Genomic DNA, 20,337 nt, shown 5'->3' on the forward strand with positions numbered 1-20,337 from the left:
GATATTTAAGAGCTATGTTTGCACTGCTGCAGACCAGATTCAAGTCCTGAATCCACATTGTGTTTAAGTGGGATGTCTTGAGGAAATTACTCAGACTGAGTCTCCGTTGTCTCATGCTTTAAGCGAGGATGATCATAGTATTCACCTTGGGTTACTTTGAGGCTTAAATGTGACAGTGCTTTTAAAGCACATGATACAGTGCTTGGCACATTAGATCTTCGGTAAATGTTACCTGTTAGAAATAAATGTAATGAGACTGGAAGGTTAACTTGATAGACCACTTACTATCTTTTTATTTTTCTTTCTCTAATCTTACAGAGGTTACTTCTCTAAGGATGCCTAGTTGATGTATTTTTCACAGTGAAATAAAAGAGTAATTATTTTCCCATTTATTTCCCTGACAGGTTCCTCTTCACTTCCTTAAGATGAGAAGTCCTAATTTGGCTAACTGATCTAGTCGATAATGAGCACCAAATGCTGACTAGGAGACTCAGGTAAGGCATCATCTACAAAACACAGATGAAGGCGTGATATATTTTGAAAAGTCAGGATGAGTGTAATAAATTGAGGGGCTTAGAAGGGATGCAGGGCAGAGAAAACCCTGATGTCTGTGTTTTGGGTGTAGATGATATTGCTTTTGCAGACCACAGTTTCTCCATCTCTGCTGCCGTGTTGTGCGATAAGAGAAGTATGAAAAGGTTTGGCAAGGGGCTGAAGCTGAGACGTGGAGCCAACCACCACTGTTTCTTGTCCCAGTTCCATTAGCACCGCAGTCAAGTGCTCCAGTACTGTGAGCGTACTACGGTAGCTTGTAATTGCCCTGTGCTTCAGTCAAGAGATGGGTAATTGCTCCTATGGGCCATGGATTTCCTGCTAGCTGCAGCTGATTGAAACCAGCCATTTATTGTGGTTAAAAACCCCAGACTCACTGCAGTGTTTACAGATAAACCTTCTGTGTGACAGTCATTTACTCTACCCAGCCATCCATATATTAAAGATATTACACACTACCCCCTCCCTTTCTCTTGAAGACAGATCAACTGTTCTTTTTAGTTTGATTAAATTTCAGTATGTAGTGTTGACATGCCAACTCTCTTATTTTGTGGCTTATGCTTTAAATAAATTTGCATTTCTTTGGACCTAAGTTCTATTTTGGGGGTGTTTGTTAATAACCACACTACTGTAGTTTTAGATGCTTTTACAAAGTTTGCTTTTCCTCTTTTTTGTGCCTCCCATGAGCCAAGCACAGATCTTAGCCTGTGTGTTTCTTGGTGCCCTCATGAGTTGGAATGTAGTAAAGATAGGCTGTTCACTCTTAGTAATCATGAATTTTTAAGTTTGGGGGAAGCTGACAGAGGATTGTGTGTTTTCTAATTTTAATGACACCTGCATCTGTGATGGACACAATGGATGCTGCTACATGCCATCACAAGGTAGAGGACACTCTGTGTCCATTCTCAGCGTAGCAGTTTCCCATTCCGCTACCCCTGCAGTTCTATTAAAATTTGGTTTTAGGGTTTAAATGAACAGATTGATATCTACATGATTCAGGTCTGTCCAGTAGGTCTCAAGATTTGGGGTGGTTTTAATTCAATTTCTCTGCTTATGAATAGTAACACTGATACCCTTTGTTCTTGTGCCAAGAATGAAAGATAAGAATACTTAGGGATAAACTGGGAATGCTGCTCTGTACTTGTGAAATCAGAAACTCTGTTATTCCCTACCACACCCTATTTTTTTTTTTTAACTTTTTCACCAAACCTGTGCACTTGGTTGGAATTCATGAGTAATTTATGCTCTTTCTATAGGAATAAATAAGATTATCTGCTAATCTTGACCTTTATATGTAGATTCTCTAGGTTGATTCATAGGAAAAATGGTCAATCTATTTTTTTTTTTTTAAACTGAATGACTATGGAGGGTTTATATCATCATGGTCAGACCTAGTCAAATTAACAAAAGAGTTGAGATTTGTGCATTTCCTTTAGCTCTGTCTTCTCTTTTTGCAGCTTTATCTCCCCTAGATATATGGAGCTGGTGAATTCATTTGTAATGCAATGTTAAAGAATATATTAATTAGAACTCTCAGGTCTGTGTCTAACAAAGCCTGTGTTCCTGGAACCTCAGATAAAGACTACTAATGTACCCTTTACATTCTGAGGTTAAAATTAATGATTTGAGCAGAAGCCAAATACAGCAATTGACATAAAACAAAGAACACTTTCCCATAGTATACGCATACATGAATTTGGTCCCCTGGTAGATAGCAGATGGAGTATGTATGTCCAGGTATTTAAGAACATAATACAGAAAAAGAAAACAAAAACTTGACTCCTATGATGGTATAGTTGTGTGATCCATTTTAGCAGATACACATTTAACACAAAGATTAATGGAATAATAATTACATTTACAAAAATAGTTCTTCATGAAAGACCATGGAAAATAATAAATTAATGAACACTTGCTTATAGGCCCTGCTACTTTGTTTTATATCTTCTTATTTATTGTTTACCTAGTGAGTAAATGTTCTTTTCTTTTTTTTTTTTTAAAGTTTATTTATTTATTCAAGCAATCTCTACACCCAGATGGGGCTCAAACTCACAACCCCAAGATCAAGAGTCCCACACTCCTCCGACTGAGCCAGCCAGGTGCCTCGTGATGTTATTTTCTTAAAGATGTGGAAGCAGAGGCTCCCAGAGGTTCAATAACTTGGTCTGTGTCATAAAGCTTGTAGGAAGAGCCATTGGGATTCCAGTTCAGGTAGGCCTGGCTCCTAAATCCATGTGCTTTCCATTATTTTACCCGGTCCTTGAAGTTTGCTTATTTCTCTGAATATCAGATTTCCTTAGTGCAGTTAAACGTGATTTGATTGATCAGTATTTGGTTTCCACTTGGTTCTTTAGGAACTCATTCAATTATTGATTCATTCAGCTAATATTTATTTTTGTATCTCCCGTGTGTCAGGCACTGCTGGGCACTGAGAATACAAGATTAATGAGATGTGGTTCCTGTTCTTGAGAAGCTTTCAGGGAGGGAACAGATATGCAAAAAACCCACACTTTTGATCCAGTATGAGAGCTACATTAGAGGTAGTGCCCCTCCCGCCCCCCATCCATGGTTTTGCTTACAGGGTTTCAGTTCCCTGTGGCTCAGCCATGGTCTGGAAGCAGATGATTCTTCTGACATATCATAGACGAACACTACATCACAATGCCGACGTCATTCACCGTACTTCATCTCATCACACAGACACTTTATCATCTCCCATCATCACAAGAAGAAGGGTGAGTACAGCACAATGGGTACTTTGAGAGAGGCACCATATTCACATAACTTTTATTATAGTATATTGTTATAATTGTCCTATTTTATTGTAAGTTATTGTTGCTAATCTCTTACTATGCATAATTTATAAATTAAACTTTATCATAGTTATGTATGTATTGGAAAAAAAAGTAGTATATATAATAAGGTTTGGTACTATCTGTGGTTTCAGGCATCCTCTGGAGGTCTTGGAATGTAGCCCCCACAGATAGGGGCAGACTACTGTATGTTCAGTTTTCATGGGTGAAACAAAAAAAGCAAGTAATTGTATGTTTGTGAGGAGAGGTTGTGTTTGGCAAAGGGTTTTTACCAAAAAAAAAAAAAAAAGAGCTTTAATGGGAGTCTTAAAAGATAGTGATCACGGTGATAATAGCTAATAGTTTTGAACATTTAGTATGTTCTCGAAAGCAACCTGATTAAAGTCTCACTTCATTTAAACCTCCCCAAGTCTCTAGGTATTATTCCTTTTCACATCTTGGTGATGAGGAAACAAAGGCACAGAGAGTTAAGTAACTACTGGAGTAGAAGCCGGATGCAAATCCAAGTTGGCTAGCTCCAAAGCCAGCCCCATTTTGTGGTTCTGTTTTACTGAAGAAGTGCTGAGTAGGGGTTTGCCCAGAAGAGGTTGGGCTGGGGTAGAGGGAAGTCTGGGGACTTCGCAAGGTTTTTACCTGGCCAAGTGAGCAGCATGTGCCAAGTCAAAGAGGTGAGAAACAATGTGGCATATATTGGGGATTTGTAAGTAGCAGCATATGGCTGAATGTGCCTGTGTATTGAAGGTTGTTGGGGAGCGTCGCCCAGATCAGAAGGACCTATTTGGGCACGATAAGTTTGGACTTGGTGTCACTGAAAGCTTTTAAATAGGGGAATGAGATGATCCCATCACTTTTCATCACTAAGGTATACATGGGAAATTAGGCAAAAGTCTAGGTTTCAGGGATATGAGTTAAAGCCCTCAGTTAGTAGCAGCAATTTGACAACCTCAACTTAAAAACATTTTAATAGCATACATTATTTATCTCAATATTTAAAGATGTGATAACTTCAACTTTTAAAGCCTTGCTTCTTTCTAGTCAAAGCTCTTCTAATGAAGAGGTTAGACTGGTACCTGGAACTGAAATCTGCAAATGCCTTGATCATTTACCTGGGTTTCAGACAGGCCATGTCACCTGAGATAGAGACTCATTCTGGATCTGAGCTTTATTTTTTTATTTTAAAGATTTTATTTATTTATTTGACAGAGAGAGAGAGACACAGGGAGAGCAAGAACACAAGCAGGGAGTGGGAGAGGGAGAAGCAGGCTTCCTGCCAAGCAGGGAGCCCAATGGGGGCTTCATCCCAGGACCCCGGGATCATGACCCGAGCCGAAGGCAGACACTTAACGACCTAGCCACCCAGGCGCCCCTGGATCTGAGCTTTCGATTAAATTGCTTTTTCCTAAAAGAGGGCCTCATGGAGAATTTGTAAATCACAGATTTAGCTTTTGTGTGTGTTTTAGGAGCCCATTCTAATGTTTCACAAACCATAACACAAACTCCAGGCTTCTGAGCCCACATATAGGATTGACAACCCATTTTGGGGAGGGAGAGCCGTGGCTGAAAGGGCCACTGGGTTACTGCTTTTGATTACTGTCTTTCTAGACACTGCACCTATCAGAGGAAACGCACCATCTGAAGATTTAAAGCCAGTAAGCACTCTTCGCCTCTCCTGGTATTTTCTGCCTTAGATTGGATCAAGCATTGGCTGACACTGGTGGTTGTTTTCCCTGACTTCCTTTGCTGTTATATGATGACCTTTTCTTTGTTTATTGTTTTATTTGAACTTGCTGGGAGTTTATATAATTGATGGGCTTGTATGCCGTAGTATGTCTGGGAATCTGCTGGTGATATACAACAGTGTCTGAATGTGTAGTGTTTTCTTTCATTCCTCTCCCCCCCCACTCTTAGCCCAGATGTCAGATAGTCAACATCCCAGCTGGTTGAACTGATATGGTAATAGAGATTCTTCCTTATCTTGTAAGCGAAAGGTTTGGGTTAATCAGAGTCACCCAGGGTCAGCCTATATTAGAAATTTCAACATTTTGTTGACAATCTCCTGAGCTCTGGTATAATACCTGACTTTTAGGTTTTGATATATTTCCTAACAGAGATTGGTCTCTACTTACATTGTCTCAGCTTGACTGGGGTGTTGAAATGTACAAATCATGCAATTGTTCCTTACTTATGAAAAATAAGTAGTATGTGGTTGTCAGTATATGTTTGCTAGCTAATCACTTAATATTTTAATCTGATTTTAAAAACTACAGGCATTAGAGAAAGACAAAGAAAGGGGAAAAAAACTATAAAACAGTATAGATTCCCATTTTTGAGCCAAGTTGTGTATGATCTTGAATGAAAAGATATGGGAGAAAAAGTATCAGAGAGCAGTGGAGATAATCCAGGTTACAAGGACTTTCTGTCATTCCTCCCTGTACTAGTACACGTGTAATTTTTTCATATTTAGAAAAGTTTAAAAGCACAGGCATTGGGCACCTGGGTGGCTCAGTTGGTTAAGTGACTGCCTTCGGCTCAGGTCGTGATCCTGGAGTCCCGGGATCGAGTCCCGCATCGGGCTCCCTGCTCAGCGGGGGGTCTGCTTCTCCCTCTGACCCTCTTCCCTCTCATGCTGTCTCTCATTCTCTCTCTCAAAGAAATAAATAAAATCTTTAAAAAAAGAAAAAGCATAGGCATTATTCATGATGCTGGCATAACTCAAAAGCTTCTAATATGTGAGAGGATTGAGTGATTAGCAAATAATTCAAATATGTTGTATGTTTCAAATAAAGAAGTTAATTGTTCAGTTGACATAGTTAAGCTTTAAGTTTTCTATAGTTGTCTCTTTAAATTAAACTGTGCTTGCATTTTGCAGCAATGATTGAGGTCCTTACATCTTGGCATGAAGGAATTGGGCTTAGTAAGTCACTACTTTCATATTCTTAGACCCTTATTATTCAAGGCAAGCATTAACAACACTTCTACTAGCTTTGGGAATTGATATGCAAACAGATATACTTGTGATGACTTTTGCTCACCTGTGATGTTAGCCTTCGTCTTATCTCAGTACCTTCTCTGTCAGTCAGTCTTGTCCAACATCTGTTGGAAGCCTATGGTGTGGCAAACCTTGTGACGGGTGTTTAGGATAAAAATTTACAGGGTTCCTCAAGAAGTTCACAGTTGCTTTGAAAAAGAACCCAGCATAAATATTGAATTTCATTGCTTACATGTGTTTTCCCATAGAGAAGGAGATCGTTTCTAAAATTGGTTATGCTTTGCCAACCCTTCTGAGAGGTGTTCTAAAACAAGGCATAACTGCCAGGTTGATGCGGTGATTGAATATTTTATCAAGGGCCATGTAGTTAATCATTAAACATCTAGTTTGGTGCTAATTTAGCAACAATTCTCCATGAATGTTCAGAGTTGAGATTTTCTTTGAGTTCCTTGAGAATGGATTTGGAAAGCTGCAGGCAAGAGCGCAAGTGTTTGATTTGGTTCAAGGGCCTGATACGGAGGGACTTTTTAAAGTTTCTGTGGGATCCTGTCAAGTTGGTTCTTTGTCCCTCTTCATGGAATAATACCTTAAAAAAGGAACTTGAAAGAGACGAAAACCAGCGAATAGGGAAATGAGCGAAAGAAACGTCAAACTCAGAGGGCATTTGTCAAGTTTGTCAGTGTTTTAGTTCATTTGGGCTGCTATCACAAAGTAACACAGACTGGGTAACTTATAAACAACAGAAATTTGTTTTTCAAAGTTCTGGAGGCTGGGAAGTTCAAGATCCAAACACCAACATGGGTGTATTCTGGTAAGAGTTCCCTTCCTGGTTTATAGCCAGTGCCTTCTTGCTGTGTTCTCACATGGTGGAAGGGGTCAGGGAATCTCTCTGGAGCCTATTTTATAAGGCATTAATCCTATTCATGGGTTCTCCACCCTCATGGTTTAAGCACCTCTGAACGCCTCACCTCCCAATATCATCTAAGGGGGTTAAGACTTCAACATATGAATTTGGGAGGGGGGGACACGAATATTTACACCATAGCCCTCAAGCACTCATGGGTCCAGATTGGTCCCAAGTTATCAGAAAAGTTGGGATCTTTATGGATCAGGAAATTAGTAGGGGGTGGGGATGCAAGTAGTCATGATACTCAGGGTTGCTCCTTATTTCTTACAGTGAATATGTTTGTTGTGTATGTGTCTTGAGAGGAAGATATCACAACACCAAACTTTAAAAAAAAGTGAAAAAAATCTGTGCCAGAAACCTGTCAAAGGTAGAGAAAAATGCTTCCCCTTAATACCACTGTTTTGAGAGAAAGTATTCAAATTTTTGAAGGGACTTAGTATTTTCCCATAATACCTGCATTCGTATATAGATTTGATCTATCTTTCTATCATCTATCTGGATTTGATCTACATATACATATGAATTTGATCCAGCTATTTGGTTTTAGCATAGTTATCTGCTACACTCTCATATGTTAAAGAGGAAAAGGTAGGGCATCATTTTAGTTTAATATTTTAGTTCACAGGATACAATTAATAAGTGTTAAATAATTTAGAAGGCGGTTGAGTCTTTCTGGGTCAGACTTTTCTTCTAAGAAATAACTGTATTTTAGATTTTACTCACATTTGCTCACGGTCAGCACTGTGTCATCACTGTGGTTTATTTACAATGTATGTTTTATTAATGGGAATTTATTGGGGAGATGACAGCAATAAATTTATTGGGGAGATGACACTTTCTCTCATTCTTTCTTGCCTTCTCTGAGTCCAAGCTCCAAGACAGCATGTACATTAGATTCATATTTTGGATTTCTTGAAATCATGTTACAAAATACAATAAAAAAGAAAAAAAGGTTTTACCATTTTCATCTTAATTTTCTTTTCTATTTATTAATCTTAATTTTCTTTCTTTCTTTCTTTCTTTCTTTCTTTCTTTCTTTCTTTCTTTCTTTCTTTCTTTCTTTCTTTCTTTCTTTCTTTCTTCTTTCTTTTCTTTCAGATTTATTTATTTATTTTAGAGAGAGAGAGAGCACACAAGGCCGGGAAGAGGAGAGGGAGAGAGAAACTTTAGCGGACTCTGTGCTTAGCGTGGAGCCTGACACGAGACTCAGTCTCATGACCCTGAGATCACAACCTGAGCTGAAACCAACAGTCAGAGGCTTAACTGACTGTGCCACCCAGGTGCCCCTAATCTTAATTTTCTGAACTGAATTTCTTCTTTTATATGATGGGGACATTGATGCCTTTCTCTCCTGGTTTAAGGAAGTGTTCTGGCACATGGCAGGCACTCAGATCAGTTTGTGGAACTGTTTTAAGTACTTAGGAAAAAGTAAGGTGTTCAACGAATGTTATGCCTCTTCCACATCTCTCTGCTGGGGATATGAAGGTGAATGAGACAGTTTCTGCTTTCAAGGAGCTTGACATCTAGGGGAAAGAAAAACAGGTAGACAGAGCCAATGAAACCTCTTATTCAAAGTGCTTTAGGACTAAGGAGGCAATGTATTAAGGACCTCTGTGTTCTCGGCCAGCCAGAATTGTCCAAGTCAGCCATGTTATTTATATAGTATATAACTGAATGTTTACCCAAAAGACCTAAAGTCATTGACAACCTATAAAAAATGTTGTGGTGGTGAAAGCTATTAATGTGTACATTGACAGAAAATAACTTTAGCAGTGGGTCTGTATTAGTACTAGGGCTGTTGTAACAAAGTACCACCAACTGGGCAGCTTAAATGACAGAAACTCATTATCTCACAGTTCTAGAGGTTAGAAACCTGTGTCAGCAGGGTTGATTCCTTCTGAGGGCCATGAGGAAGGATCTATTCCATGCCTTTCTCCTAGCTTCTCGTGGTTTGCTGGCAATCTTTTGTATTTCTTGGCTTTTGCTGCCTACAGCTTCACATGATGTTCTCCTTGGGGGCCTGCCTGACTCTTCACATGGTGTTCTCTTTATATGGATACCGGATGGGGGTGCTATCTTGATTTCAGCTCAGGTCATGATCTCAGGGTCCTGGGATCAAGCCCCGTGGGACTCCATGCTCAGCAGGGAGTCTGCTTCAGGATTCTCTCTCCCTCTGCCCCTCCCCCACCAAATAAACAAATAAATAATAAATAAATAAATCTTAAAAAAAAGGATACCAGGTGTATTGATTAGGGGCCTACCCTACTCTAGAATGACCTTATATTACTAATTACATTTGTAACAACTCTATTTCCAAATAAGTTTACATCGTGAGGTGGAGACTTTAACACACGAATTTTGTGGGGAACACAATTCAACACATTAAAAAAAGTGTTTATTGTATTTTTCAAGGAACAGACAGGAGGAACTGATTAACATTTCTCCTAAACACTACAGACCCTGGAAAGGTATATATATTATCCTGATGAGCGAAATGGAAGAGCATGTATTGGGAGAGAAGGGATAGCGCCAGGCTTCATTGGATGTTTTCTATAGCCTAGGCACCATTAGGTTCTTTGTCCAAGTTATTTCATTTACCATAATTTAATTCTGATTAATACTTATTTATAAGATCATCTCCATGTTGCAGATGTAGAAACTGAGGCTCAGAAACATGGACTAACCATCCAGAGTTGGGTAGAGCTGGGATTTAAAAGCTAATATATTGGGTGCCAGAAAATATGTTCCTTCCCTTCTAGCCTGATGTCCTTCCAAGAAAATCTGTGATGATAAATGTAAGATTGTGGAACCCAAATATCCTAGAACACTTCTCATATAAAAAGTGTTTATCTCCAGGTGAAGTAACTTTACCAGTTATGTTCTTGGTCATATTTTAGAACTTTATAATGGGAGCAGATACCTCTGTATTCTCCAATTCTTGCAAAGGTCATTCAATAGGCTGATATCAGAAGCTCTTCAATCTAAACTTCAACTAAAAAAAAATTTACAATTGTCTACATTTTCTTATCCCGCTCATCAGCTTGTTGACCCCCATGGGAAAGTGCTGAATTCACAATGGAATCAGAAGAAGAGACTCTTGGGGGTAATTTTAATTTCACTTAAAATTTGACTTTCTTCTGTTTGGCATTGAACATGTTCAATTTCTCCCCCATTCCCCTTTCTTCTCTATTCTTGTCCTACCACATCCGTGTCATGAAAATGGCTACTGAAATAAATTAGTTTAATTTGTGAAATTACATTATGGTTCTCTCTGATCATGCCAGTTTACCCAGATTAGCCCAGGCAGATGGCTGTGGAGTTTCATTGCTGGTGAGAAAGGGGGCCCTTTCCAGAGATGAAGTACAAATGTGGGAGAAATGTTGTGGATGCCAAAAAGCTGTGTGCTTGAGTTTTTGGGCAAGCAAAAGTACTGCTGTGCATCAGGACGACTCTGCCTTCTGAACAGAGGGCTTTCTGAGCGCTAGAAGCAGCTGGTTCTGGAGAAAAGATGGCTTGAAAAGAATCAGAGGCATTATGAGTCTTAAATTATTTAAGTTCCTCCTGTGGCAGCGAACTGTAATTGCTTCCTATTTCTGTAAATATTAGCAGCTGTGAGCCTTTCAAGTTAGGAGCTAAAACAGTGCTCAGTGTATCATACTTAAACTCTGGAATATTGTTAAATATCTGACCTTGGGCTGTCAAAGCACACTCATTACCTACACTAGTCCTTCTGCTGGGGAGCTGTTGACACTCTGAACTGGTACATTATTTTCAGCCTGGTCTGTAATAGCCTCAATAGATGGAGAATCAGCAAAGGGAATTGCGAGTCACCACGTAGCAGTGTCGTGATCCATTTCCTCCGGGGAGGTCGCCTCTGTGCTTGCTGCCCTTTAGTTGTTTTTACACCTGTGACTCCATCTACAGCTGTCATGGCAAATCCTTTAGCAAACTGGCAAAAACTTGAAATAGGCTAATTCGAATACCAACTCTTACCTCTTTAGTCTCAGTTGATCTCTCTGCCTTATGTTCAGTGGTTTAGTCATACTGAATTTTTTTTTCCTCCAGCCTCCAGATTCATCATATTCTCACTTGTCTCTTGCACTTGGCTTATTCTGAAACTTCTATCTGGAACACACTCTGCTTGTCCCATAACATCTCCATGCTAGCTTTTACTTATTCTGTTGATGACACCTGCTCTTGGAAGCCTTCCCTGACCATCCATATGTGGGCTAGTTATGTCTTCTTTATTATCCCATATGGTGGGCACTTTCCCCATAAGAACACACATCATATTGGATTGTAATAGCCTATTTAGTGGTCTTCATCTGCCATTCTTCAGTGGGCTCCCTGAGGGTAAGAAAAGTAACAGTTCTATTTGTTGTTTTAGTTGTAGGGTCTGTGTGGAGACTGGTAAATAGAAAGTGATTGACAAATGTTTGTTGAGTTGAATTCATACTCCTATATCTAACATTGGTGGGAAATAAAACCTTTGGGCTTAGTCTTGAGTAGACCTGCCAAGGCAATCTGTGGATGTGGCAAAATCTCATAGATATCTTGAGGTAGCCACTTACTCTTCTTCCTTGTGAATACATTTGTTTGGGATAGAATGTGCCCAGCTCCCATAGGTGAATCATGATTGGCCTAAGCCAGTTATCTCTATCTCACTTCTTTATGCCAGTGATCGGTGAGCATGTGATCCATTTCTGGTAGTGAGACATAAAGGGAAGTATGTTGAAGGTTTGGGGAATCATTTTTCTTTTTTCTTTTGTTTAGAGATTTTCTTTATTTATTTGACAGAGAGAGAGCACACAGGCAGGGCAAGCCGCAGAGGGAGAGGGAGAAGCAGGTTCTCCGCTGAGCAGGGAACCCGATGCGGGCTCGATCCCAGGACCCTAGGATCATGACCCAAGCTGAAGGCAGACACTTAATCGATTGAGTCACCCAGGCAACCTGGGGAACAATTTTTCTTTTTATTAATAGAGTGGTGTGAAAAAGAAGACATTTTTACCCTTGTCCCTTTTTTTTTTTGCTTGGATGCTTTCATAGAAGATAAAAAGAAATGCTACAACTATTTGGCAACCATGAGAAAATAGGGCCCCAAATGAAGGCAACACATGAGCATGGGAAAGTAGAAAGATGGAAAATTCTTAGGTCCTTGATGATGCTGAGCCATCAAAATCAACCCTGGGACAACTCACCTCTGGGTTTCTGTAAAGTAAAATACTCTTCTAACTTAAGCTACTTTTGCTAAGTTTTCTGTTACCTACAGCTAAAATCATCCTAACTGATACAGACACCAGGAAAAGGAAAGTGTGTGCATGGAATTTGGGGTTCATTTAAAAAATGAAAAGGACTATGCTACATAATGAGAGAAAGCAGCATAGAAAATGTGTTGAGCTTGGTGTTGAGACATCTTAGTTTACCTGAGTATTTTCTTATGTAATCTTGGATGAATCACTGTTCTCTCTTATTTTCTAGTAAGGCAATCATTTACTCAACAACTAGAAAAAATATATTTGATTGCCAACTGTGTGTTATATACTATGTTAAGTGTTTATTTGGGAAAACAGAATTGAACTAGGTGATCTCTAAGGTCCTTTATTTGTAAAACTCTGATTGGCCTTTTATTTTTATGTCTTTGAACATAGTTTTAGGAACTGTGAGTCTATAAAAATTTTGTATACCCCAAATCTACTTTGATTCAAATCATGTTTATCATTGGCCTTTTTCTTCATCTAAATTTCTTGCAGATCCCTGTCTGATAGAATTTTTAAAAAACAAAAAACAACAAAACCCACAAGCATCTGTCTCTGGCAAGCATGCTCATGAGTCACATCTCCTCCTCTGCAAAGCAAAGTCTCATGAAATCAGCTGATTAAAAGGAGCACTTAAAGAGGAGGCAATCTGCTAAATTTATTTTAGGTCTAGCCCCCTAATTTCCATTCCACATGCACTCATTTATTCCATCACCCGGTCTTGGCAGGTGCAATCTATTTAGGTGACCCTGCTCAGGCTCACCCCTCAAATTTCCTGGCTGGAGAAAAAAGGCTATTGAGCTGTCATCAGAGGTGTTGTAGCCACTGATGCCCAGGTTCTGTGGGTGATTTGAAACTGGTTCATCATGGCCCCACTTTGATTAGGACAGGGCTCTTGATTCAAACTACGATGACCTTGCAAGTTGTCTGTGTTAACTCCACATTCTTGGTAGTAATGGTGGGGTGAGATTGCCATTGTGCCAGGTTGTTAAGTGGGGGATCATCCATGCTTAATGGGGGCACTGGGCAACCTCTGGGGCAGCAATAATCATCACTCCAATGGGACAGAGGATGGTGAAGAAATGATCCCAGTAGCAATTGGTGGTTGTGAATTTTAGGATATTGGTTTGGCTGCTGAGTGAGTGTAAGGACTTACACAGTGGATCCATGGTGTGAGGACCAAGCAGCTTGTGAGCACCTTCTGCAGCTCTTCCGTTCTTAGCATGTTCCTTCACTATGTCTGATTTCCAGCAAGGGGGAAGAAAGAAAGAAAGAATAGTAGAACTTCATGTGTCTTATTTTTTAAGGATGTGACCAGAAAGTTGCACAAGCCACTTCTATTCATACTTCCCATTGGCTAGTACCTGGTCACGTGCCACGCCTAACTTTAAGGAAAACGGAGAAGCGTAGTCTTTAACCTGGCATTCGTATGCAGAAAGGACTTGTATTATTATAGAAAAATAGTTGTGGGGTGGGAGACTAGAAATCTCAGGCACAGTAGTCCTCAGCGATGGCCACAGGAGTAGCATCTTGGTGAGCCTCAGCATCTGTGCAGCTCTGAATTCTTCAGGGAATGATTCTGGCCGCGGTCACAACTCTAGTTCTGCTCTCATACTTTCTTGTTTGTGTTCTTGTCTCTTCTCCCAACTTGCTCCTACCTTGTAGGGGTGGAAAAGCCCATTTTACCGCAGCATCTTTCTGTACTGGGCTGAGGTCAGTGGCGTTTTTTATGAGTTAAGTAGTATTTGCACAATTGCTTATGTTTTTACAGTTCAGAGAAGCAGATTGACGCCTAAACTAATGCCTTCAAAATGTAATTCTGCCCTCTTTTCCCCAGTTGTGTAGCAGAGCCCTTTGCCTTTAAAGGAGAGAGCAAAACCCCAGTCCCAGCTGGGAAGGCATGAAAAGACATTTAGAGGCAGCTTTTGCCTGGTGAGAATGTGTTTTCTGGAGATGCATGTGCCTTATTAAGAAAAACCAACCAAACTGTTTTTGGTCTCTGTTTAAGATTTGTAAAAGGCAGCAGCAGGTAACTTGCTCATTGCATATTCTCTAGACACTTCTACTCTCCCTCAGAGCTAAGGAGAAATGACATATTATCTGTTTTCTGACAATATGATCTAGGAATATTCCTCCAAGAACAATTCCTGATTTGTACTTTATTTTATCCTTTTAAGAGATACACTACTAGGGAATTTAAAAGTTGTACTATTTCATACATGAGGGATTTAGGTTTTTTTCTGCCCATTATTTTGGTTGTGAATTGGTGACATTTGCTCAGTCCCTGATGAATCTCCAATATTTCCTTATAGAACTCCACGAGCAGAGAGATCTATGCTTTGGTTTCTACAGTGAGTGAAGGACAATTTTGAGCAGTCCTTCTATAGTCAGCTTTTTAAACTTTCAAAAGTTTAAAAAACTATTAGTTTTAATAGTTTAAAAAGTTTAATAGTTTAAAAAGTAAACAGTTTATTTGGTTGACTTATGGTTGTTTAGGGAAAGGAGGCCTTTAGTGGAATTTTATTTTCTTATTGTGTGGTGAAATTCACAAGGATTTTGTGTGTGTGTGTGTGTGTGTGTGTGTGTGGAAACATGAGGAGAATCAGGAATAAGTTGGTGTTAGTTGTGGGAATGAGTGGTGGGAGGATACCTGGCTCCCATTCCCTTACCACGTTCTCTTGATTTGTGGTTCTGGGCTGGTCAGGAAGTGCCATCTTGGTACCAAATGTCAGCATCCTTTTTTCTAGAGATACACTAGGCTTTTGATCTCTTTGTGATGCATAAATCTTGTTTCCTACATCTCATGTCTTTAGAAGCCAGTTCTCTGTGAGGTAAAGGGCTGATCAACCTAAGAAGATCCTCTAATGGTGGGAACATTGGGTGCTTAGGTAATTGTGCTAAAGACATTTTAGGGCAGATTTTTTTTTTTTTTTTTTTACATTCCTATAAAGTCCATTCCTGTCTGATTTCATAACCATAGACTCTTGGGATAAAAAAACTCAAAGATTAAATATTTCTATGTGAATGAGGAGTTGAAAGAAACTTGAGGGGCAGGTTTTTGAGAGTGAGACAGTTCCCCATCTCTCCTTTTGTCTGGCTTTATTTTATTAAAAAAAAATTCTCTCTCATTATATATATCTACTTACCTAGAGGGAGGATTCTCTATGTACATATGCTACCAAAAGACTTACTTTTTACTATTTAAGTAAAGATTGAAGAACTGGGTAAGGGGGGAGGGATATATTCAACTGCCAAAATGAGGTTGATATCAGTATAGATTTATTGATCCAATTTGTCCTTGTGAGACAAGTGATCTTTTGTAGTATCAAAGCATTTTTCAATCTGAAGAAATCTAAAGAAATCTGAAGACTATCTTGTCCAACTGCTTATTTTACACATGATGGAAACTTTGAGGTTCAGAGATAAGTGACTTGCCTAAGGACACACAAATAAATTGCTCTGTTGCTTTACTTTTTGCAAGTAAACTTTTTATTGAAGAATAACATACATTAAGAAAAGTGCAAACATTTTTCCAAAGGGACTAGATTTCTGTAAATAGCTTGTAGGTCAGGTATAGAAAGCACTCCAAAATTCTCCCCAATCACTACCCTTTTCTCCACTCCAAAAGGTAACTATTATTTTACTTAAAACATAGCTTAATGTTGCCTGTTTTTGAATTTTATGTAAATTTTATCATACAGAATCTGTTCTTTTTTTGGGGGGGTCTGGCTCTTTCATTCAACATGATGTCTACAAAATTAATCCATTTTCTATGTTGCTATAGTCTATCCATTTGCATTGCAATACTTTATACCAGTGTGTGAATGTAACACTATTTTTTTTCCCCGTTGCTTTGTTTTTAATGACTAGAGGTTCCTAGTGCTGATTTTCATGTCTGTCTTAATTATTTTGCTTCTGTACAGTAGTATCTTCTCAAAATCAACCTATAAGGAGGTCGTCTGAAGTCGAATCCTTAATTACAGCAACCAGGAAGCAAAAATATATAGCACTACTGATTGTATGATACAGCAATTCCTGTTTTTCTTTGGCCTTTCTCTGACTATTGAGAAGTTAGTTGAACAAGAGTCAGATGACATTCCTCTCCTTCTTTCTTATTCTTTATGATGGCCTTTTGTTATTAAGAATTGATTTACAGTTTGGGTTTTGAACAATTCATGTTAAAGTGGTTTGTTTAGAGGAGTGACTCTCCTTGTTCATTTTCTCCAGATCCTCTGGGAGAATCCAGATGGTTCTTGCATTTTTAGTGAATGAACACTTGCCATCTTGCATAATCTAATTGTCTAAAACTGCCCACATGCTTACCATCTGAAGGAGTGCTGTCTGCCAAAGGTGTCAGGTTATCTTTCATATGGCTTTAAGAAAGAAGACATTTTAGCCTGAAAACCTGGCATCAAAAAGCATCTCTCCTGGGTGGATAAAATTGACAGTTCTTCAACAACTTTATTAAAAATACAATTCACCAATCTGAAAAAGAAAATCTAATTATTTAACTGCTAGCAGTTTTCCCTGTGGTAAAATAAACCTTAAGTGTTTACAATCAAGTTAGCTAGATTTTAACCAATTTACTTATTTAACCAAGTATTAAAAAAAAATCTGTACCATACCTTGTAAGTTCTTCTAACCTTTTTTTTTCCCCATTGATTTTGATTAAATAGGTAATTGGCAGTTGATCAATAGGCATCATTCTGATGAGCTGGTTTGGCTGAACCTTCTGTGTGACAAAGCTCCGGAAAGAGGGAACCCAGAGGTTTGCTGACACTCCAATCTATCTTCAATGAATGCAAGCTGGCTAATAAATATTTAATGGGCATTTGTTTGCAGTTTAATAGAATTAGATAATTCTATTAGAATCCTGTTTGGAGACCTACAGGTATCATATATCACAGTTGAAGACATGGTTAATAATTTAAGCTAAGTGACTAGTAATTAGACAGTCAGATTAAGCAGGAACTTTTGGTTTGAAGCCATTTGGGATTTGTGTGTATATGTGTCAGAGAGAGAGAGAAAGAAAGAGAGAAAGAGAGAGAGAGAAATTGTGTAAGAGTTTAGATTGTAAACCATTACAAAGATTAGCTAATGCAGCAAGTCTGGGCCAAGCCTTAAATGTGATAACAAAGCATGAGGCCCCTGGGGTTTATTTAATATCTCATCCTCTTAGTTAATGAGATGGAAAATAGTTCACTGTTTATCTACAGTAGATTGAGCAGATGTTGCCAATTCTGTTTTATGGAATGTCATCTTGGTAAGATTGTCTTCTGCCCATTACCTTTTCATTGGCTCGATCTCTTCTGTACTCTTCTTTTTTGGGGGGTGCAGATACTCTCTTGGCCACGGACTAGATGAAAAAACCTCTAAGTTAGGAATTAGTGGCCTTTTCACGTTCCAAACACTCAGTACCCTCTATTATGACAAAGCTGCTTGGTTCACACAGGTTTGTTAACAACACAGGGCTTATATAATGTGAAGACTGTTGACTCTCCCCCTAGTTACTGTTTATGAAATACCTCAGGTTTGTGACTTTATTTCATTTGCCTCTTTTACATTTCCCTGTTCTACAAATGCATAATATATTAATTGGAGCATTGGGTCTAAGAAGCCTAGTATGATCCTTTTTTTTTCCATTAAGTAATTTTAATTTTCCAGAACCATGAAGTAATTAGTATTTTCCTAAATTGTGATATCAGGAGAAAGTGGCTAATTTAGGAACATAAGGTAGTAGAGATTTAGCTAAAGGCATTAAGTTACTTTAGGAAGTGGCCTACAGGCCCGTTAGGACTTGCCTTTGTAGTAGAAATCTGGACTTGTAATAGGCATAAATATATAAAGACTTCTTTCTGGTGGTGTGTGATGTTTGGTATTAGATCAGTGGTGCAAGGATGTGAGATCCAAAGGCTCTGTGATTCTCTTACTTTGTTCTCTTAGGTCCCAAGATGGCTGCTGCTAGTCTAACCATTGTTTGCATTCCAGACAGGAGCTAGCAGATAGGGGTGGTGTCTCTAAGAAATTCCCAGGGGACATTCACTTATTTCTCATTGGTTATAAATGTGTCACAGGGGTACCTTTGGTTGCAGGGGCCTCTAGAAAGGTAGGTTTGTATCTCTCTAGTCTCTCTAGCAGAAGGAAAAGAAAGGGAATTTGAATAAGTATTGCATGAGCCAACCTACAATATTTGCCATATTTAAGAAAATTTCCTTATTTTGTAATAAATACTGACATAAATTTTTCCTACCAGAGTAAAAGCCCTTCAGGATTTCTTTAGGCCCAGTGTTCTACATGCTATTTACAAAGCCTTGCATATGGCATATTGGAAATTCTTGATACATGATGCTGTATTCTTGGGGGAAAGAAGTAGAAAAGGGAAGAATTAGGGAGACAAGTGGAAGGCAGGGACCAAAGGTGGTGTTTATTTATAGGTAACTAAAAAAAATATTATACTGTACTATCAGACTGTTCCAATCCTTAATTATCGCAATTATTCTGGTTAATTAAAGTTTTAGGTTCAACTTTATTTCTATTTACTAAGAGGCTATTATTATTGAGATGTTATCAAGTAATATTTCCACTTGAGTTTTTCTTAGCCTTTTTTTCCTTAATGTTTTAAAAATATTTACTTTCTTCTTACCTCAAAGTAATGTATGGCCATTGTAAAAATTTTACAAAATACAGATAAAAAAAGAGGAAATATTCAAATCCTTACCCACTTGAAATATTTTGTTGTATAGTAAGACCTTATATTGTGCAAATTTAAGTAAATGGTGAAATGATATAGTGCAAATATTAATGTTTCATTGTTTATGGATTTTTTTTTTTTAGAGGGGGCAGTAGGGAGGGGCAGAGGGAGAGGGAGATAGAGAATCTTAAGCAGGCTCGATGCCCAGTGCAGAGCCTGATGTGGGGCTCAATGTGGGGTTTGATCTCACAACACTGAGATCATGACCTGAGCTGAGATCAAGTTAGATGCTTAACTGACTGAGCCACCCAGGTGCCCCCTATTTTTAAATTTTTTTTTTAATTTTTAAAGATTATTTATTTATTTGAGAGAGAAAGAGAGAGAGAGAGAATATGAGCAGATGGGAGGAGCAGAGGGAAACAAAAACAGGCTCTCCACTGAGCAGGGAGCCTGGTGCCAGCTTCAGTCCCAGGACCCTGAGATCATGACCTTAACCCACTGAGCCATCCAGACACCCCCAGGGGCCCCAATAATGTTCCACTTAATGTATGGATTTGAAATGAGAATTTCTCAAATTAGGGGCTCCTGACTGGCTCAGTCAGTAGATATGCAACTCTTTGTTTTTTTTTTTTAAGATTTTATTTATTTATTTGACAGAGACATGGTGAGAGAGGGAACACAAGCAGGGGGAGTGGGAGAGGGAGAAGCAGGCTTCCTGCTGAGCAGGGAGCCCAATGCGGGGCTCGACCCCAGGACTCTGCAATCATGACCTGAGCTGGAGGCAAACGCTTAATGACTGAGCCACCCAGGTGCCCCAGTAGATATGCAACTCTTAATCTCAGGGTCGTGAGTTCAAGTCCCACGTTTGGCATGGAGCTTACTTAAAAAATATTAATAATAAAAATATAATAAAGTAATAAAAATAATTTCTCAAATTAAAAATCATAGCCTACAAGGGTATAATTTCAAAGCTGGATAGCCAATAGGAATTAAAAAAGGTGTAGGGCCGAGGGTTGAGGTCACCGTGGATGGTAATCCAAAATCCCCAGCGTGTTTTGTCAGAATTAGACTTCGGTAGCTCCTCATTTGCATTGAAGTGACCACCCTAGATATCTTCTTTTAAGTTGTGT

General features: G+C 38.9%; 1 long non-coding RNA gene across 1 annotated transcript in view; it reads left to right on the top strand.

The window, feature by feature from the left end:
* Positions 1–388: 388 nt before the first annotated feature.
* The window catches only part of LOC145722601 (uncharacterized), a 124,602-nt gene continuing 104,653 nt past the window's right edge, over positions 389–20,337 (top strand). Inside the window, exons 1-4 of the long non-coding RNA XR_014146969.1 lie at positions 389–494; positions 2,555–2,763; positions 3,134–3,287; positions 4,968–5,014. This is a non-coding gene — a long non-coding RNA (uncharacterized LOC145722601). The remainder of the gene's footprint in view (positions 495–2,554; positions 2,764–3,133; positions 3,288–4,967; positions 5,015–20,337) is intronic.

The sequence above is a fragment of the Leptonychotes weddellii genome, chromosome 7, assembly GCF_054177405.1.
Source record: "Leptonychotes weddellii isolate Sample4059 chromosome 7, ASM5417740v2, whole genome shotgun sequence".
Taxonomy (NCBI): domain Eukaryota; kingdom Metazoa; phylum Chordata; class Mammalia; order Carnivora; family Phocidae; genus Leptonychotes; species Leptonychotes weddellii.